Source organism: Mandrillus leucophaeus, unplaced genomic scaffold (genome assembly GCF_000951045.1).
Source record: "Mandrillus leucophaeus isolate KB7577 unplaced genomic scaffold, Mleu.le_1.0 Scaffold150, whole genome shotgun sequence".
NCBI classification, from domain to species: domain Eukaryota; kingdom Metazoa; phylum Chordata; class Mammalia; order Primates; family Cercopithecidae; genus Mandrillus; species Mandrillus leucophaeus.
In genome coordinates this window covers 4,229,023-4,248,782 of record NW_012101477.1, presented here as the reverse complement: position 1 = coordinate 4,248,782, position 19,760 = coordinate 4,229,023, and positions in this window count along the sequence as shown.

Here is a 19,760-nt window from a genome sequence, read left to right as displayed (position 1 = left end):
AGAGCGAGATTCCATCTCAAAAACAAAAACAAGAAAAATAGAAGAAAGGAAGGGGTGCTGCCATCCCATGGAATGTGGCATGCTGCTAAACAAGGATCAGGTCTGTTTTGCGGGGACACCACCTTCCAGTAACTTCAGGCTGAATGTTAGTATGTACAAGGCCTCAGAGGCCAACCCTTTCTCCCTGGGGCTCAGAAAACTGGGGAAGCTGAGGCAGGGTTTCTAATGCACATGGAATTTGCTCCCGCTCAGCTGAACCCTTTCCCCTCTACCCTCAAGATTACTCCACCTTCCCAGCTCAGTTCCAGGCTATGGAAACACCACCAATACCGGCTCTGACTTGAGGGACCTGGAAGGTCATTCTGCCCTAAAATTTTGCTGAGACGAACTCAACTTCCTACCAAGACTTCCCCAACTTGCTCCCACCCACCAGACACCTGGAGTCACCCATGACTCCTGCTCCCTCTTGCTCCATACACCTCAACTCTTGCCCATTGCACCTGAATTTTCTTTAGGCCTTTTCTGTCCTCGCTGCCACCAAAGTTTGGTCCAAGCCACCACCCCTTCTCCCCTGAACCCTGCAGCAACCTCCTCACTGGTCTCTCTGCTGCCTGTCTCACCCAGAACCTTCATCTTCCACCCAGGATGATCTTTTTTTTTTTTTTTTTTTGAGATGAAGTCTTACTCTGTTGCCCAGGCTGGAGTGCAGTGGTGCAATCTCAGCTCACTGTGACCTCTGCCTCCCAGGTTCAAGCGATCCTCCTGCCTCAGCCTCCCCAAGTAGCTGGGAGTTCAGGTGCGCACCACCATGCCCAGCTAATTTTTGAATTTTTAGTAGAGATGGGTTTCACCATGTTGGCCAGGCTGGTCTCAAACTCCTGACCTCAGGTGATCTGCCTGCCTGGCCTCCCAAAGTGTTGGGATTACAGGAATGAGCCACCATGCCTGGCCCAGGATGATGTGGTCCCAGCTACTTGGAAGGCTGAGGTGGGAGGATCGCTTGAGTCTGGGAAGTTGAGGCTGCAAGTGAGCCTTGATCATGCCACTGCACTCTAACCTGGGTGACAGAGCAAGACCCTATCTCAAAAAAAAAAAAAAAATATATATATATATAGATAGATAGAGAGAGAGAGAGAGAGAGAGAGATGTTGCCTTAAAAGGCTTCTACAGACAGTCTGGAGAGATGGGCAATTATGCAATGTCAATGCATGTGCATTTCCTGTCTGTTAATCCCCATGAGACCTTGAGCTCTTGGAGGGCAGGACTCATTTTGGGTCTGGTAGGAAGGAAGAGGCGGTAACTGTTGAATGAATAAGGGAACAATTGAAAGGCCAGACCGAGCTCCTGCCTTTGTCATGTAATCCTCCTAGTTTCTGATTCAGCTGTTAACCAGGTCCACGGAATTCAGTTGAGACTGGATGGCAAATTTGGGGCTAAATGATAAAGAATCAGGAAATGGTTATGTTATGAATAGAACAATGTTTTGTGAAATCACCATACTTACTTTCCTATGCATCACTCTGCTTGACAATTACTTTTTAAAAAAAATCGACATTATCTCGTTACCAGTACTTACCTATTCAGGAAATTCAACCTGTAATGGAACAATAGTTAAATGTTAAAGCACTAAGGAAGCTATGTGATATCAAAAGATTTTAAAAGGGATAAAAAACATTATTACCAAGGTGACCAGAGAATGGAGTAAGCTCCAGGGTGGTGCAGACTGCAGCCAGAATGCAAAGGTTCATTTCCATTCTACATTTACCGGCTGTATGTTGTTGAGCAAGTTAATAAACCTCTCTGTCCCTCAGTTTCTCCATCTGTGAAATGGGGACACATTTGACTCTACCTCATGTGATCATTTGTGGGAATTCAATGAGTTTTTATTATAAAATGCTTAGAATAACATTGGTTGGCTGGGCGCAGTGGCTCACACCTGTAATCCCAGCACTTTGGAAGGCCAAAGCATATGGATTACCTAAGGTCAGGAGTTCGAGACCAGCCTGGCCAACATGGTGAAATCCCATCTCTACTAAAAATACAAAAATTAGTCAGGTGTGGTGGTGGGTGCCTGTAATCCCAGCTACTAGGGAGGCTGAGGCAGGAGAATTGCTTGAATCCAGGAGACAGAGGTTACAGTGAGCAGAGATCCTGTCATTGCATTCCAGCCTTTGTGACAAGAACAAAACTCCATCTCAAAAAAAAAAAAAAAAAAAGACTAGCACAGGTTACACAGTTAGCACCCTTAGTCACCTATTATTACAAATATGTAAAATTATCCCAGGAACTGGAGGCACTGTGGGAGCCCTGACAGGGAGGGCCTCTCCCCACCATGGCTTTTAAGGTGTCAGGACAACTGGGTTTAAATCCCTGACCTACTTTCCTGACCTTGGGAAAGTTTCCCAACTCTAAGGCCCTTTTGTTCCACACTTCTCAGGGCTTTCTCAGCTGGGAAGCAAGCGTGCTGTTTTAGCCAGGTCTTTGGTGACACCTAATGGTAAAATGGGGAACTGCCTAATCTTACTAAACTTTCATCCACCTATCAATGGTACAAGCGATAACTATATATCACGCTCTTACCATGTGCCAGACACTGAAAGCTGTGTGAACTGTCTTAGTTCACAGCTTAGGCTGATTGATTTACCCAATCAGCAAGTCATGGCAGCCCTGCCTCCAAAATAAGTCACAACCTAGCCGATCTTCTCATATCACCACTGCCTCCATGCTTGACCAAGCCACCACCACCCTGACACTTGTCTCCACCTCCCCACCATCTCTTCCCACTTCTTCTCTTGCTTTCCAGTCCATCTAAATCCTCCTAAAGAAATGGGAGGGTCAGTGGGAGGTTTTAAAGTGGAAAGTGATCTGATCTGACTTTTTTTTTTTTTTTTTGAGACCAAGTCTTGCTCTTGTTGCCCAGGCTGGAGTGCAATGGTGCAATCTCAGCTCACTGCAACCTCCCCCTCCCGGGTTCAAGAGATTCTACTTCCTCAACCTCCTGAGTAGCTGGGATTATAGGCACCTGCCACCATGCCCAGCTAATTTTTTGTATTTTTTTTTTTTTTTTTGAGACAGGGTTTCACCATGTTGGTCAGACTCCGGGCTGGTCTCAAACTCCTGACCTCAGGTGATCCACCCACCTCGGCCTCCGAAAGTACTGGGATTACAGGCATGAGCCACTGCTCCCGGCCATGACTTGCATTTTTAAAATATCACTGTAGCTGACGTAAATGAATTGGAGAGCAAGAGAGGAAGTGGGGAGGTGGTGGGGAGATGGAGGCAGGTCTGGGTGGTGATGGTCTGGTTAAGCATGGAGGCAGTGGTGATACAGGAAAGTAGGCTAGTTTGTGACTTTCTTTGGAGGCAGGGCTGTCAGGACTTGCTGATGTGTTATTCAGTAGGTAGTTAGTTGGACATGGTCAGGGCAGGAGAGCTCTTCCCCCTGCCTCCCCATCCACCAGGATTGTCAGGTGACCATCAGGTGGTGGCCAGGCAGTTGTTAAAACTGTCTCGCTAAAATAATGATTGGCTGCAGCTGGCATCAGGAAAGGCCGTAGACAGAAACACCTGAAACTGGTGATCAGCAGATTCCTGATAAGATCACAGGAGTTGGGTGAGTGGGCTCAAGCATGCGCACTATGAGGCAAAATGGTGGGGTTTAAGTGGTATGTGGCCTTCTAGGAACACTCTGAATGGTAAGGGAAGAATGCCTCAAGTGAGCATATGCAAACTGTGGTAAACACACTGCGCATGCGGCCCCTCCCAAATGTGGGCAGGCCCCTGTGCATGCAGACAGCCCACCTCAAGGGAAGAATCAGTGGAGAAGTAAGGCAACCCTGGAAGCATGCCACCGTCTAAGACCCCAAGTCAAAGGTCAAACCACATACTTGACTCTCTCAAGTCGTCAGCTTGGCCCCCTTCCAAGTGTACTTTACTTCCTTTCATTCCTGCTCTAAAGCTTTTTAATAAACCGAAACCACCTTTGCAAAATTATGACTGAGACAGTGAAAGAGATCCAACTTAACAGACTCTTGCTTCTAACCTCCAAGCTGTCCTTGTTCATTCCTGGGTGTAGTCCGAACTAACTTTGGGAGAAACTTAGTTTATGGTTTATAGTTTAAACAAAGACGGTAACAGCCCTTTCCCAAAGCGAACTTCCTTCTTGCCCGGAGACTAGATTTCCTTCGTGGGACTAACATTGGCCACAAGATTAGAAATTATGGTTTAGGAGTCATGCAGCTGGGGGCTACAAGATTCTGACCCTCCCTAAACTGCTCCTGAGATCAGTGCTTGAGATATTTTGCAGACCCTGCACTTGATGGATCAGCTGGCCCCACTCAAATCAATAAACTGGCTCATCTGATTTTGTGGCCCCCACCCAGGAACTGACTGAATGCAAGAAGACAGCTCCAACTCCCTATGATTTCATCTCTGACCAATCAGCACTCTTGGCTCACTGGCTTCCCCTCACCCATCAAGCTATCCTTAAAAACTCTGCTCCCCAAATGCTCGGGAGACTGATTTGAGTAATAATAAAATCTCGATCTCCCACACAGCTGGCTCTACGTGAATTACTTTCTCGATCGTAATTCCTCTATCTTGATATTGGCTCTGTCTAGGCAGCAGGCAAGGTGAACCCCTTGGGCAGTTACAAAACTTTTACTCCTGCTCTGGAAACTTGCTTCGGTTTCTCACTTATGCCACCTGGATCGAGTTCTGTCTTCTGAGGAGGAAAGAACTGAGGTTGCTGCAGACCCATATGGATTCACCACCAGTAACAAAATCAATCCATTGCTCCTCTCCTTGGCCTGTAAGACCCTGTGTGATATGACCATGACTCAAGTTGCTCCCTTCTCATTCTCAGAGGTTCAGTCACACTGACCTGCTGTTTTGGTCTCTGCAACAGCCATGATGGCTTACCTCTGTGCTCCCCCAGATTCCTTTATCTTTGATGGGTTGAGGAGAGGACTCAAGGGTCATTCTCGGAATTTTGGCTTGAAAAATAGATGGATTTACTGAAATGCGTAAAACCTAGGGAAGAGCAGATTTAGGCAGACTCTCTTGAGTTCAGTTGCCCAGAGGATGGAGAATCTTTTTTGTTCTGTTTGTCTCAGATTATCCCAGGAGATTACCCCTGACACAGGAATGGGAGGTGGTAACAGGTGTCAGTGTTGCTCGAAGAGGCCCCTGGGCTTCTGCTGCCCTGACCATTGTATGGGATAGTGCCAAGGACTCTTTCTGAAGAGTCAACAAAAGGATAACGGAAATCAGAGTGCTTGTCAATACTTATTGCTCGAGAGGATACTTTTGATCATTTCTTGGAGAAGCCAGATGGGCCCACAGATGCGTTAGAATAGGAACTTCTTTCTGGCAAATGAGTCCATTGAGGTGGAAATTTATTTGAAAGACTCAGGTTAATGTGATTCCCACACAAGTGTGTAGGAACTGTGGCTCCATATTCCTACCTAAAATATTAAGTGTACCCATTTTATTCCTTTGGTGGAAAACAACTAATTTAAGTACAAAGGAAATGTATCAGTGGGACATTGGGGCTCATGGAATTGAGAGGCAATTGAAGAAGCAAACTTGAAAAGCTCGGGAACCCAGCAGGCTCTCTTCCTGCCACAGGGCCTTTGCACATGCTGTTCCCTCTGCTGGAGGATCTTGCCTGCCCTTCACCTGGCTGACTCCAGCTCACTTTTAAGGCCTTAACTTTAATGTTGCTTCCTTAAAATCCCTACCTTGTTTTCCTGATGAAGCTGGTATCCCTGGCAGATACTATCTGGGTACCAGGTCCTTTGCTTTTGTAGCCCTTAATATCATGTGACTTAATAATTATTCATTTGATTAACATCTGTCTTCCCAAGTAGACTGTAAACTCCATGAGGGCAGGGGCTGTTTGTCTTGGTTCCTGTTGTACTTCCAGAACCTAGCACAGGGAATGGTAGATGAGATTATGCTACGGGGACAAACAACTCCAAAACCTCAGTGGCTGATGATGACAGAAGTTTCTTTATTGGTCATGCTCCATATGCATTGCAGTTCAGCAGTGTCTGCTGCATGTTGTTTTACTCTGGGACCCGGTCTGATGGAGTAGCCTCAGATTTGGCAAGGACTGGGTATGACTCACTGGTGTGTGGCAAGCCTCTATCAATGGACAAGGCAGAGGCTGGTGCAGCTTGATGTTGGTTGAGCAGAATTGTGCTGAGGTCCTGGCAGGGAAGAGGGAGTTAGTCCTAGAAGAGCTGAGTGTGAAAGACACAGACTTTCCCCTGAAGATCTTTGTCATCCATCACACATGCCTCTTCCAATAAAGCTGAGTTTTAGAGAGGTTAAGTGATTTGCTCAAGATAATACAGTTGCAAGTAGCATAGACGTTAATATGATTTGGTCTGTGTCCCTACTTAAATGTCACATCGAATTGTAATTCTCAGTGTTGGGGGGGTACCTGGTGGGAGGTGATTGGATCATGGGGGCGGATCTCCCCCTTGCTTTTCTTGTGATAGTGAGTTCTCATGAGATCTGATGGTTTAAAAGGGTGTGGAACTCCCGCACTCTTTCTCTCTTTCTTGCTACCATGTAAAGAAGGTCCTTGCTTCCCCTTCACCTTCTGCCATTACTTGTAAGTTTCCTGAGGCCTCCCAGTCAGGTTTCCTGTTAAGCCTGTGGAACTGTGAGTCAATTAAACTTGTTTGCTTCATAAATTACCCAGTCTCAGGTAGTTCTTTATAGCAGTGTGAAAACAGACTAATACAGACATTAAGAACATAGGCTTTGGAATCAGAAATACCTGGGTTCAAATCCTGCCTCTTTGTGACACTGAAACATCAGCATAATGATAGTAATATATTATTATACCCTGAATAAAATAAGAATCCATGAGTCTATGCTGTTAATAAAGAAATAAATGGGAGCAAAGGAGAGCTCTTCCTTACAAGTTGAATGCCAAACAGCTTATCAATTACAAAGGAAAAAAAAATGACAATATAGTGGAGAAACCTGACAGACTGCACCTTAACTGAGTGATCAAAGTTAACATCAAGAATAACAGGACAAACCACACTTCTCTGGTATTTCCCCCAAAAATACATAATCATGAGAAAACTTTAGACAAATGGAAGTTTGGGGACAGTCTACAAAATAACTGGCCTGTCTCTTTAAAAATGCCTTTTTCTAAGATAGAAAAAGAAAGGAGCTGTTCCAGTTTAAAGGAGACAAAAGATATGTAATAACTAAATGAAACATGTAATTTTGAACTGAATACTGCACTGGAAAAGATTTGCTATAAAGGACATTATTGGAAAAGTTGGCAAAACTTGAACATGGACGATAAACTAGATAATAGTATATTATTTATTGTTAAATTTCCTAATTTTAATAATTATACTACAGTTACAAAAAACTAGATCCTTGTTCATCTGAAATCTTTAGAAAAATAGAGGCATGATGCCTGCAACTTATTTTCAAATGATTCAGATCTATCTATCTATCTATCTATCTATCTATCTATCAATCAATCAATCATGGATGAAAAGAGTCACACTGTAAAATATTTGAAGAAATTTATTCTGAGCCAAATATGAGTGACCAGGGCCCATGACACAGCCCTCAGGAGGTCCTGAGAACATGTGCCCCAGGTGGTCAGGGTGCAGCTTGTTTTTGTACATTTTAGGGAGGTATGAGACTTCAGTCAAATGCATTTAAGAAATACATTGGTTTGGTCCAGAAATGTGGGACAACTTGAAGCAGAGGTTGGGGGAGGGGGGTGTTCCAGCTTATAGGTAGATTTAAACATTTTCTGGTTGGCAATTGGTTGAGTTTATCTAAAGACCTGGGATCAATAGAAATGAATGTCTGGGTTAAGATATTGTGGAGACCAAAGTTTTTGCAGAGGAAGCCTTCAGGAAGCAGGCTTCAGAGAGAACAAGTTGTAAAATGTTTCTTATCAGACTTAAAGTCTGTGTTGATATTAATGTCGGGGAGGTATAAGGAGGCATGTTCGACTCCCACTTCCCATCACGTCCCAAAAGAGTCTCTCAAGTTAAATGCAGAGCCCTGGCTGAGGAGGAAATCCATTCAGATGGCTGGAGGGGGGGGACTTAGAATTGTATTTCTCATTTACACTATCTATTTATCTGAGAGACAGAATTTTAAAATAGATGTGGCAAAATGTTAGCAATATGTGATTTGAGGTGAAGGGTATATGGGAAATCTTTGTGCTATTCTCATAACTGTTTTTGTTAAGTTGGAAATTATTTCAGAATAAAAGTTAAAAACTTACAAAACAATACATTTAAGAATCATGGTTTCTGTCAGTTTGGGTTCACAAGAAATTAAAATAAAAAGAAAAAAAGAAAAAAATCGTGGCTTCTCTAGTCTATATTTCATCAAAATTCCAATTTTAGCAATGTGAAAAAAAAAAAAAAACTGTCAGAACTGAATACACATGGCCAGGTGCAGTGACTCAGTCCTGTAATCCCAGCACTTTGGGAGGCTGAGGTGGGCAGATCACCCGAGGTCAGGAGTTTGAGACCAGCCTGGCCCACGTGGCGAAACCCCATCTCTATTAGACAATGAAACAAAACAAAATTAGCCAGGTGTGGGGTGGTTCATGCCTGTAGTCCCAGCTACTCAGGAGGCTGAGGCAGGAGAATGGCTTGAACTCAGGAGGCAGAGGTTGCAGTGAGCTGAGGTTGCGCTACTGCACTCTAGCCTGGGTGACAGAGCAAGACTCTGTCTCAGAAAGAAAGAAAGAGAGAAAGAGAGAAAGAGAAAAAGAGAGAAAGAGAGAAAGAAAGAAAGAAAATGAATAACTGTGTACACATGAAAGGGTGTGATCAGAAAGTGAGGCAAATCATTTTGCCTCCCTATGCCTCAGTTTTCTCATCTGTATAATGGGGCTGATAATTCTTAGTGTGGCTGTGAGTACAAATCACAAAATGCATGAAAAATCTTTAGCATTAAGCTGACACATAGTAAATGCTTTAAAAATGCTGGCTAAAAAACTAGTAGAAAACTTTTGGGGTAATGAATACATTAATTATCATGATTGTGGTGACAATTTCACAGGTATATGTATGCACATGTCAAAACTTACCAAACTCTGTTTTTTAAATATGTAGTTTCTTGTATGTCAATTATACTTCCCCAAAGAGATAAAAACAAACTACTATAAGCTCCTTTAAACCAACTTCTACTTACCCCATGCTGTCTAGTCCCCTGTAAAACACAGCAACAGGGACTGTGCCCTTCTAAGCATCTGGTGCACTGTGGCATGTGCAGGAGCCCCGGCCCCACCCAGACAACTCCAAGTTCGCCAAGAGTCAACTGTGTTTGTTTGCAAATCTGTTTATGGCTGTTGATCGAATCATTGTAACCACCCAATTTAATTTAATATGCCAGCTGGGCATGGTGCTCACGCCTGTAATCCCAGCACTTTGGGAGGCCAAGGCAAGTGGATCACCTGAGGTCAGGAGTTTGGGACCAGCCTGGCCAATGTGGTGAAACCCCATCTCTACTAAAATTACAAACATTAGCCAGGCGTCATGGTGCGTGCCCTTAATCCCAGCTACTCGGGAGGCTGAGGCAGGAGAATTGCTTGAACCTGGGAAGGCCAAGGTTGCAGTGAGCCAAGATTGCACCACTGTACTCCAGCCTGGGCGAGAGAGTAAGACTCTGTCTCAAAAAATAAATAAATAAATAAATAATATGCAAACTGACAAAATATAAGAAACAGACCACAAAATTATAGATTATAGATGAATCTCAAAAACATTTATGTTGAGTGAAAGAAGCTAGACAGAAAAGAGTCCATGCCATCTGATTCCATTCATATGAAGTTTTAGAACAGGCAAAACAGATCCATGGTGGGACATCAGAACGATGGCTGGGGGGTCAGGGATTGCTGGGAAGGGGCATGAGGGAACTTTCTGGATTGATGGCCTTGTTTTACATCTTCATTGTTCCTCTGTGAGCAGGAAGGGGAAGGGAGCTGAGAGACCCAAGAAACAGGCAGACAAATCTAGTTTCTCAGAAACATTTAATAGGGACTTATAAGCAAAAGCAATGTCTTGGGCAGCCTCAAGATGGTGGCTCCCTCCACCTTCCCTCCTGAAAATACTCTTTATAGCAAGCTTTTAGAGTAAAGCTTGTGCAGCTGGTCACGTCTCAGAGTTTCTTTTGAAACTCATGACCACTATGGAGGTTAGATAAACATCTTTATGAGGGGTGATCTGTGCTATAGGCATTGTTTGTTTATGAGGGATTGTCTATGCTACAGGAACACGTTGGTATGCAGGAGTCAAACATCGGTCATCATGGTTTCGCTGCAAGATGGCGTCGCTCTTGCCATGCAACAGGCTATTTTTCTACATTCATACACGTTCGGGTTACACAGGTGTGTGAATTTGCCGAAGCTCAGAATGATCCGCTTAAGATTTGTGTATTCCACCACATGTAACTTTTTCATAAGCAAATATTGAACTCCGGTTAATGATACAGATGTTGAGGCCGGGTATGGTGACTCATGCCTGTAATCCCAGCACTTTGGGAGTCCAAGGCAGGCGGATCACCTGAGGTCAGGATTTTGAGACCATCCTGGCCAAGATGGTGAAACCCTGTCTTTACTAAAAATACAAAAATTAGCCGGACATGGTGGTGCCTGCCTGTAATCCCAGCTACTCAGGAGGCTGAGACAGGAGAATTTCTTGAACCCAGGAGGCAGAGGTTGCAGTGAGCCAAGATTGCACCACTGCACTCCAGCCTGGGGAACAGAGAAAGACTCTGCCTCAGAGGAAAAAAAAAAAAATATATATATATATATATATATATAGAGAGAGAGAGAGAGAGAGAGAGAGATGTTGAAGTGTTTAGAAAGGAGTGTACTGATATTTGCAACTTACTTTGAAATGCATCAAAAAGTAAGATGACCAGGCATGGAGGCTCATGCCTGTAATCCCAATACTTTGGGAGGCAGAAGCAGGAGCCCAGCAGTTCAAGTTCGAGGCCAGTCTGGGCAACATAGTGAGACCGCCCCACCTACAAAAAATATTAAAAGGCCGGGCGCGGTGGCTCACACCTGTAATCCCAGCACTTTGGGAGGCCGAGACGGGCGGATCACAAGGTCAGGAGATCGAGACCATCCTGGCTAACACGGTGAAACCCCGTCTCTACTAAAATACAAAAAAAAAAAATTAGCCGGGCGTGGTGGCAGCGCCTGTAGTTCCAGCTACTCAGGAGGCAGGAGAATGGCGTGAACCCGGGAGGCAGAGCTTGCAGTGAGCCGAGATCGCGCCACTGCACTCCAGCCTGGGCGACAGAGCGAGACTCCGTCTCAAAAAAAAAAAAAAAAAAAATTAAAAATTAGCCAGGTGTCAGCATATGCCAGCAGTCCCAGCTACTTAAGAGGCGGAGACAGGAGAATTGCTTGAGCCCAGGAGGTTGAGGCTGCAGTGAGCTGAGATTGTGCCACTGCACTTCAGCTTGGGCAACAGAGTGAGAACCTGTCTAAATAATAATAATAATAATAATAATAGTAATAATACTAAGATTAATGGATGGACAGAGAAGTCAATATTTGATAAAGCAAATATAAGAAAATGTTACGTGTAGAATCTAGGTGGGATATACGTGGGTATTAACTGTAAAATTATTTAATGTCTTCTGTAAGTTTGAAATGTTTCATTTAAAATGTTGGAGAAAAAAACAAGCAAAAGACCAAATGTTGTCAAGTTGTTAGAATACTGCTCTCTAGTAAGACCTGAGCAAGGCAACTGTGAGAGAGAAATTTTCAAGAAGTCTGCATGCAGGTCACTTTACAAGTCTTGGGTTCTTGTTCCATTTTAAAGATGCCAAAATTGGAAATCATAGATGTAGTAGTGAACTGGAATTCTGATCAGTGGACTCCTCAGAGAAAAGCCTTAGCCCCATTTCAAAAGATTGGAGAGTGAATACACATTTATATGTTTTAAGTTAAAATAAAACACTCAGGCTTTGTATCTAGCATTTTAAGACTTTAAAAAAATTCACTGACTGCCAGCCCATGTAACGTGTTTGTGTGAATCAGAAACAGTCACTCCCTCTTCTGGCTGGATACAGCTCCACAGCGAGGGAACAAAGCTAGATTTTTGTCCTTCCTTGGCTGAATGTGCTTGTGCAATATACATCCCACTCAACTGCCCATGGCATGCTAGACACTAATTTCCAGGCCCAAACACAAATAGGTAAGAGGACTATGACTGGTTGCATCACCCATCCCCCAAGTCTGAGGGGCACCTCACACTCAACAGAAAGGTCCCCATCAGAATGCCACCCTCCCTGCCACCACTCCCCACTGCCAGCTTTCCTGGGCCTCGCTCCGATTTCATGATCACCTTGACCTCCTCCTTCCCTGTCTGTCCATCTCCTAGGAATGGGGCTGGTGGTGATGGGAGGAGGACAGAGGGGGATCTCAAGGATTATCAGGGTGATAATCAGCGAGAAACTGATTTTTCAGAAAAAGTGATTAATAACCCTCTCTGCCCACAACACCCTACCTGTTTTTAAGAAGTAGATGTGGGGGCATTCTAGGTGGTGCAAGGAAGGAGGTCTAAAAAGAAGGGGAAATGAGAGCAGGGGCTCTGAGGGACTCTTTTTGATCCTTAGTGCCTTCCCACGCACACCTAGCAGTGGTTGTCCTGTCCCCACCGCCCCTTCATGGGGACTACAGACTAGCAGGGACATGGATCTTGAAGCCAGGCCCAGGAGGCCAGAATGGCTCCAGGTCCTAGGTGTTCTCTCAGCCAAGGCTCAGAGAGGGAAGCTAGAGCCTCCAACACCCCTGACCCTGAATCAGCTCCCCCTGCACTAAGCCATCAGAGCTTAGCAGCTTGAATTCAAGGACGCCTCTGTGGTCCCTCAGAGTATTTCAGTCCTGCCTGCAACATTCATGCCCTGTGTGACCTTGGGCAAGTCACTTTACCTCTGGAGCATCAGATTCCTCAGCTGTACAGGTCTAATCACAACACTGTTCTCCTGGGATGGTTGTGATGTTCAATGCGTTTATGCAGATGCAGTTCTTGGCACAGGAGATGGCATACAGAGAACACCCAGGAAGCAGCAGCTGCCCTTGAAACCCCTGGGATCCCATGCAACGCTCTGGGTCCTGTGAAGGAGATCTCTATTCTCACACACTTGTCAACTGTAAGACAAATGCTGAAAACCTTTTTGTGGTCTCAATGATCAGGTTATAAACTCAGCTGAAGAACTTGATGAAAGTATCTTGAACACGATGAAGAGACATTTAAATGATTGAATTAAAAGGTCTTCGTAAGTACTTTCCCAAGCTGGAAAGCAGCTGTGAGTAGATAAGAACCCTTCTCCCATCGTTTTGTGGACATCAGTGAATAACTTGACACACTCTATGGAAGGACAGATTCTGGAGATTGCTTCAGATGACTTCCAGAAGCGAAAGGTTGTTGTATAAAAGTCATTACATCATTTTGATAAGGAATGAATTATCAGTGTCCACCTCTATCAGAGAAGGGGGTTAATATCATTCTTTTGGATTCCAAGTTTGTATGTTCAACTGTCTGCTAGTTACCTTCACTTGGATGTCTAACAGGCATCTCAGATCCAACATGTCCAAGACAGAAATCTTGACCCTTGTTTCTTGATCCCAAACTGCTCTACCTGTGGTCCTGTCTCATTGATGGCAATGTTATCCTTCCATTTTTTCAGGTGAAACGCCTTCAAAGCATCCTCCACTCTTCTTTCTCTACATCTGGTCAATCTCTGTGACTCCACCTTTGAAATATCTCCAGAATCCAACTACATCTCACCATTTCTATGACTAATACTCTGGTCCAATGCGTGATCGTCTTTCACCTGAATTATTGCAAATGCCTCCTTTCTGCCCTTCGTATTTCTAGCCTTGCTCTGCTCTAGTCAAGACAAAGCAGCCAGAGTAATTTTGTTAAAAATAAATTAGATTATATCAATACTAGACAGGTGTGGTGGCATGCACCTGTAGTCCCAGCTGCTCGGGAGGCTAAGGTGGGAGGATCGCTTGAGCCAGGATCAACCTACTGCACTCCAGCTTGGGTGATAGAGCGAGACCTTGTCTCGAAGCAAAAACAAAACCAAAAATCAGATTATGTCAGTACTGTACTCAAAATCCTCGCTGTCCCTCTATCTCTTCCAGAATTAAATCCTAAATCCTGTAAGATTCTCTGCCAATTGGCTCTCTGCTGTCCCTCTGACCTCATCTTCACGCCACTCCAGCCCCATTGTCATTCCTTGAAGATTGCAGACACTCTCCCCACTTACAAACTTGCACTGGCCATTCCCTCTGCTGGAATGCTCTTCCCAGATATTTTCATGACTCACTCCTTCACATCCTGTAAGGTTTTTTTGGTTGTGGTTGAGACGGAGTCTTGCACTGTTGCCTGGGCTGGAGTGCAGTGGTGCAATCTTGTCTCACTGCAACCTCCACCTCCCAGGTTCAAGCGATTCTCCTGCCTCAGCCTCTGGAATAGCTGGGATTACAGGCCCCCGTCACCACGACCAGCTAATTTTTTGTATTTTTAGTAGAGACGGGGATTCACCATGTTGGCCAGGCTGGTCTCCAACTCCTGACCTCGTGATTTGCCCACCTCAGCCTCCCAAAGTGCTGGGATTACAGGCATGAGCCACCGTGCCGAGCCCACGTCCTGTAAGTCTTTACTAAAGTATGTCCTATAATGAGGCTGACCCTGACCATCCTTTCTGAAACTGCAACCTACCCCCACCCTCAAATCCCTCTCACCCTGCTCTACGTTTCTTCCCATAGCGCTGACGGCCTGGTAACATATTACATAATTTTTATTTAGTATGCTTATTGTTTTTTCTTTTTTTTGAGAAGGAGTCTGGCTCTGCCGCCCAGGCTGGAGTGCAGTGGCCGGATCTCAGCTCACTGCAAGCTCCGCCTCCCGGGTTCACGCCATTCTCCTGCCTCAGCCTCCCGAGTAGTTGGGACTACAGGCGCCCGCCACCGCGTCCGGCTAGTTTTTTGTATTTTTTAGTAGAGACGGGGTTTCACCGTGTTAGCCAGGATGGTCTCGATCTCCTGACCTCGTGATCCGCCCATCTCGGCCTCCCAAAGTGCTGGGATTACAGGCTTGAGCCACCGCGCCCGGCCTTGTTTTGTTTGTTTTTATTTTGAGATAGGACTTCACTCTGTCACCTAGGCTGGAGTGCAGTACCACGATCGTGGCTCACTGCAGCCTATGCCTCCTAGGCTTAAGTGATTCTCCCAGCTCAACCTCCTGAGTAGCTGGGACCACAGGCCCACACCACCACACCCAGCTAATTTTTGTATTTTTGTTAGAGACTGGGTTTCACCACGTTGCTTAGGCTGATCTTGAACTCCTGACCTCAAGTTATCCGCCCGCCTTGGCCTCCCAAAGTGCTAGGATTACAGGGGTAAGCCACTGCTCCCGGCTATGGTTAGTGTTTATTACCTGTCTCCTCCTCTGCGATGAAAGTTCCACGTGGGCAGGGATATTTGCCTGTTGCATTCACTGATGTAACTGTTTATCGCATAGTACCTGGTGAAATAGTGTAGGTGCTCAGTGAGTATTTGTTGAATGAATCTGAGTACTTTCTGAGTGGATATACATTTGAGGAGGGATTCTTACTGCTGGATTTTAAAAAAAAATCTAAAAACTAAAATCATCCAATTACTTTGGCTTAGAACTTCATCTTCATCCAAAACTAAGCAGCACTGACAGCCTTATTCTGATTGATCATAAACATTGCTTTCTCCTTACTGAGAAGCTTATGCACTCACATGCTGTACTCTTAAATTAAAAAATTATATAAAAGATACATGAATAAATGAATAAATTGCTATCTACTAGCAGCAAATAATTGGAAATGAATTTTTAAAACTTCCATTTACACTAGCATCAAAAAATAAAATATTTAGGAATGAATTTCACAAAAGATGTCCAAGACATTTTGTGAAGGGAAAACTCTCTGACCGCGTTTTTCCTCTGTTCTCACACCACAACAGTCATCAACGCAGAAGACTCCTGTGACCAAATGTGTAGGGTTTTGTCCCCACACACCAAGCAGCAGACACCAGCTGGGTGTCCTCTAATTCAGTTCCGACACTGTCTACACGGAGACAGTGTCAGATCACACAGGTTGAAGGCTCCGTCCCCAAGACGGCCACCCATGCCCATCCACCCATGCCCACCCACCCGTGCCCACCAGTCCAGCCTCCAGAACTTCCGACTAATCAGCTTCAAGTTGGGGCTCCCACAACCCTCTCTTTGGATTCAATTAGTTTGCTGGAGCGGCTCACAGGACTTAGGGAAACACTTATGTGTACTGATTTATTATAGAGGATATTGCATAGGATACAGATGAAGAGAGTAAAGGGTGAGATTTGGGGGAAGAGATGAGGCACTTCCATACCTTCCCTGAGGCACCACCCTCCAGGAACCTCCCAGTGTTCAGCTATTTAGAAGCTCACTGACTCCTGTCCTCTTGGGTTTTTCTGGAAGCTTCATGACATCAGCATTCCTTACCCTAAGGTACAGGGTAGGACCCTCTCATGGAAGGATCTTAAGACCCCAAATCAGAAAAGTAGGCGAACATTAGAGTCCTGCCTTGGGGCAGGAGCAAGGAGGGCAAGAGAAGGCCAGAAAGAGGCCCACCTGCGCCTGACATAAACATGATCGCAAAAGATTGTAACAAGGGCTGTGGGAGTTAGGAGCCAAGAACAGTGGGTGAAAACCAAAATATATACAACACCACACCACGACACGAAAAAACCTTGCTGAGAGAAATTTCAAAAGACTGAAATAAATGGAGAGACATGCTGTGTTCATGGGCCTTATGACTTGATATTAAGAAATCATTTCTTACCAAATTCATCTACAAATTAAACACAATCCCAAGGAAAATTCCAAAAGACTTTTGTAAAAGTTGATGAGATAATTCTAAACTTTATACAGAAATGGAAAGGACCTAAAATAACCAGAGTAGTTAAAAAAAAAAAAAAAAAAAAAGGCAGCCGGGTGTGGTGGCTCACACCTGTAATCCCAGCTCTTTGTTACTTCCTCTGCTCGAAGAACTTTATTATTTCTTGTAGTGAAGGTCTACTGGAAGTGAAATATCTCTGCTTCTATTTGTCTGAAAAATCTTTTTTTTGGGGGATACCTAATAGTTGCACATATTTACAGAATACATGTGACATTTTGATACATGTATACAACGGATAATGATCCAGTGAGGGTAATTAGGAACCTCAAACATTTCTCACTTCCTTGTGTTGGGGACATTCCAAATCTTCTCTTTTAGCTATTTTGAAATAATATAACAAATTATTGTGAACCGTAGTCACCCTACTGTGCTGTCGAGTACTAGAACTTATTCCTTTTGTCTAACTGTATTTTTGTACCCAGTAACCAAACTCTCTATTCACCCTTCCCTCTACCCTTCCCAGCCTCTGGTAACCAACATTCTACTCACTACATCCATGAAATCTATTTTTTTAGCTCCCACATATGAGTGAGAACGTGTGATATTTGTCTTTCTGTGCCTGGCTTATTTCACTTAACATAATGGCCTCCAGTTCCATCCATGTTGCTGCAAATGACAGGATTTCATTGTTTTTATGGCTGAATAATATTTCATTGTGTGCATGTACTGCATTTTCTTTATCCATTCATCTGTTGATGGACACTTAGGTTGATTCCATATCTCAGCTGTTGTGAATAGTGCTGTAATAAACGTGAGAGTGCAGGTATCTCATTGATATATTGATTTCCTTTCCTTTAGATAGCTACCCAATAGTGGGATTGCTGAATGATATGGTAGTTCTATTTTTAGTTGTTTTTTTTTTTTTGAAATGGAATCTTGCTTTGTCACCCAAGCTAGAGTGCAGTGGCTCAATCTCGGCTCACTGCAACCTCCACCTGCCGGGTTCAAGCAATTCTCTTGTCTCAGCCTCTCAAATAGCGGGGACTACAGGTGCATGCCACCATGCCCAGCTAATTGCTAATTTTTTTTTTTTTTTGTATTTTTAGTGGAAATGGGGTTTCACCATGCTGGCCAGGCTGGTCTTGAACTCCTGATCTCGTGATCCGCCTGCCTCGGCCTCCCAAAGTGCTGGGATTACAGGCATGATCCCACGCCTGTCCTATTTTTAGTTTTTTTTAAAGAAGCCTCCATATTGTTTTCCATAGTGTCTGTACTAATTTTCATTCCCACTAACAATGTGTGAGCATTCCCCTTTCTCTGCCTCCTTGCCAGCATCTGTTATTCTGTCATTTTGGTAATAGCCGTTTTTACTGGGGTGAGATGGTATCTCATTGTGGTTTTGATTTGGATTCCCCTGATGATTAGTGCTGTTAAGTATTTTTTCATATACCTGTTAGCCATTCGTATGTCTTCTTTTGAAGGCACAGAAATGCCTATTCAGATATTTTACCCATTTTTGAAACTGATAATTTGATTTTTTTTTTTTTTTTTTTTTTTGCTGTTAAGTTGTTTGAATACCTTTTATTTCTGGTTATTAGTCCCTTGTTGGATGGATAGCTTGCAAATATTCTCTCTCATTCTGTATGTTTTCTCTTCACTTTGTTGATTCTTTGTTCCTTTGTTGTGCAGAAGCTTTTTAGCTTGATGAAATCCCACTTGTCTACTTTTACTTTTGTTGCCTGTGCTTTTGAAGTCTTGCTTACAATATCTTTGCCCAGACCAATGTCCTGAAGAATTTCCCTAATGTTTTCTTCTAGTAGTTTCATAGTTTCAGGTCTTTTGTTTAAGCCTTTAAGCTATTTCAATTTGATTTTTATATATGGTAAAAAATATAAAGTTGTCTAGTTTCATTCTTCAGCACATGAATATTCAGTTTTCCCAGCACTATTTAATGAAGAGACTATTATTAATATTTCTCCAATGTATGTTTTTGGTGCCTTTGTCAAAAATGAGTTGGCTCTAAAGGCATGGATTTATTTCTGAGTTCTCTATTCTGTTCCATTGGTCTCAGTGTCTGTTTTTATGCCAGTACCAAGCTGTTTTTGTTAACTTTGTAGTATATTTTGAAGTCAGGTAGTGTGATACTACCAGCTGTTTTATTTGCTCAGGATTTCTTTGGTTATTTGGGGTCTTTTGTGGTTCCTTATACTTTTTTTTTTTTTTTTTTTTGAGACGGAGTTTCCCTCTTGTTGCCCAGGCTGGAGTGCAATGGGACGATCTTGGCTCACCACAACCTCCGCAGGTTCAAGTGATTCTCCTGCCTCAGCCTCCTGAGTAGCTGGGATTACAGGCATGCACCACCACACCCAGCTAATTTTTTATTTTTTGTAGAGATGGTGTCTCCCTATGTTGCCCAGGCTAACTTTGATCTCCTGGGCTCCAGTGATCCTCCTGCCTTGGCTTGCCCAAATGCTGGGATTACAGGCACTGTACCGAGCCCTTCCTCTTCAATTTCTTTCATCAGTGTTTTATAGTTTTCATAGTAAAAATCTTTTACTTTTTTGGTTAAATTTATTCCTAGGTATTTTTTGTGGCTATTATAAATAGAATCACTTTCTTGATTTTTTTTCCAGATTATTTGTTGTTGGCATATATAAATGCTTCTGATTCTTGTATGTTGATTTTGTGTCCTGCAACTTTACTGAATTTCCTTATCAGTTCTAAAAATTTTTTGGTATCTTTACATTTTCTAAATATAAGATCATGTTGTCTGCAAACAAGGAAAATTTGACTTCTTTCTTTCCAATTTGGAT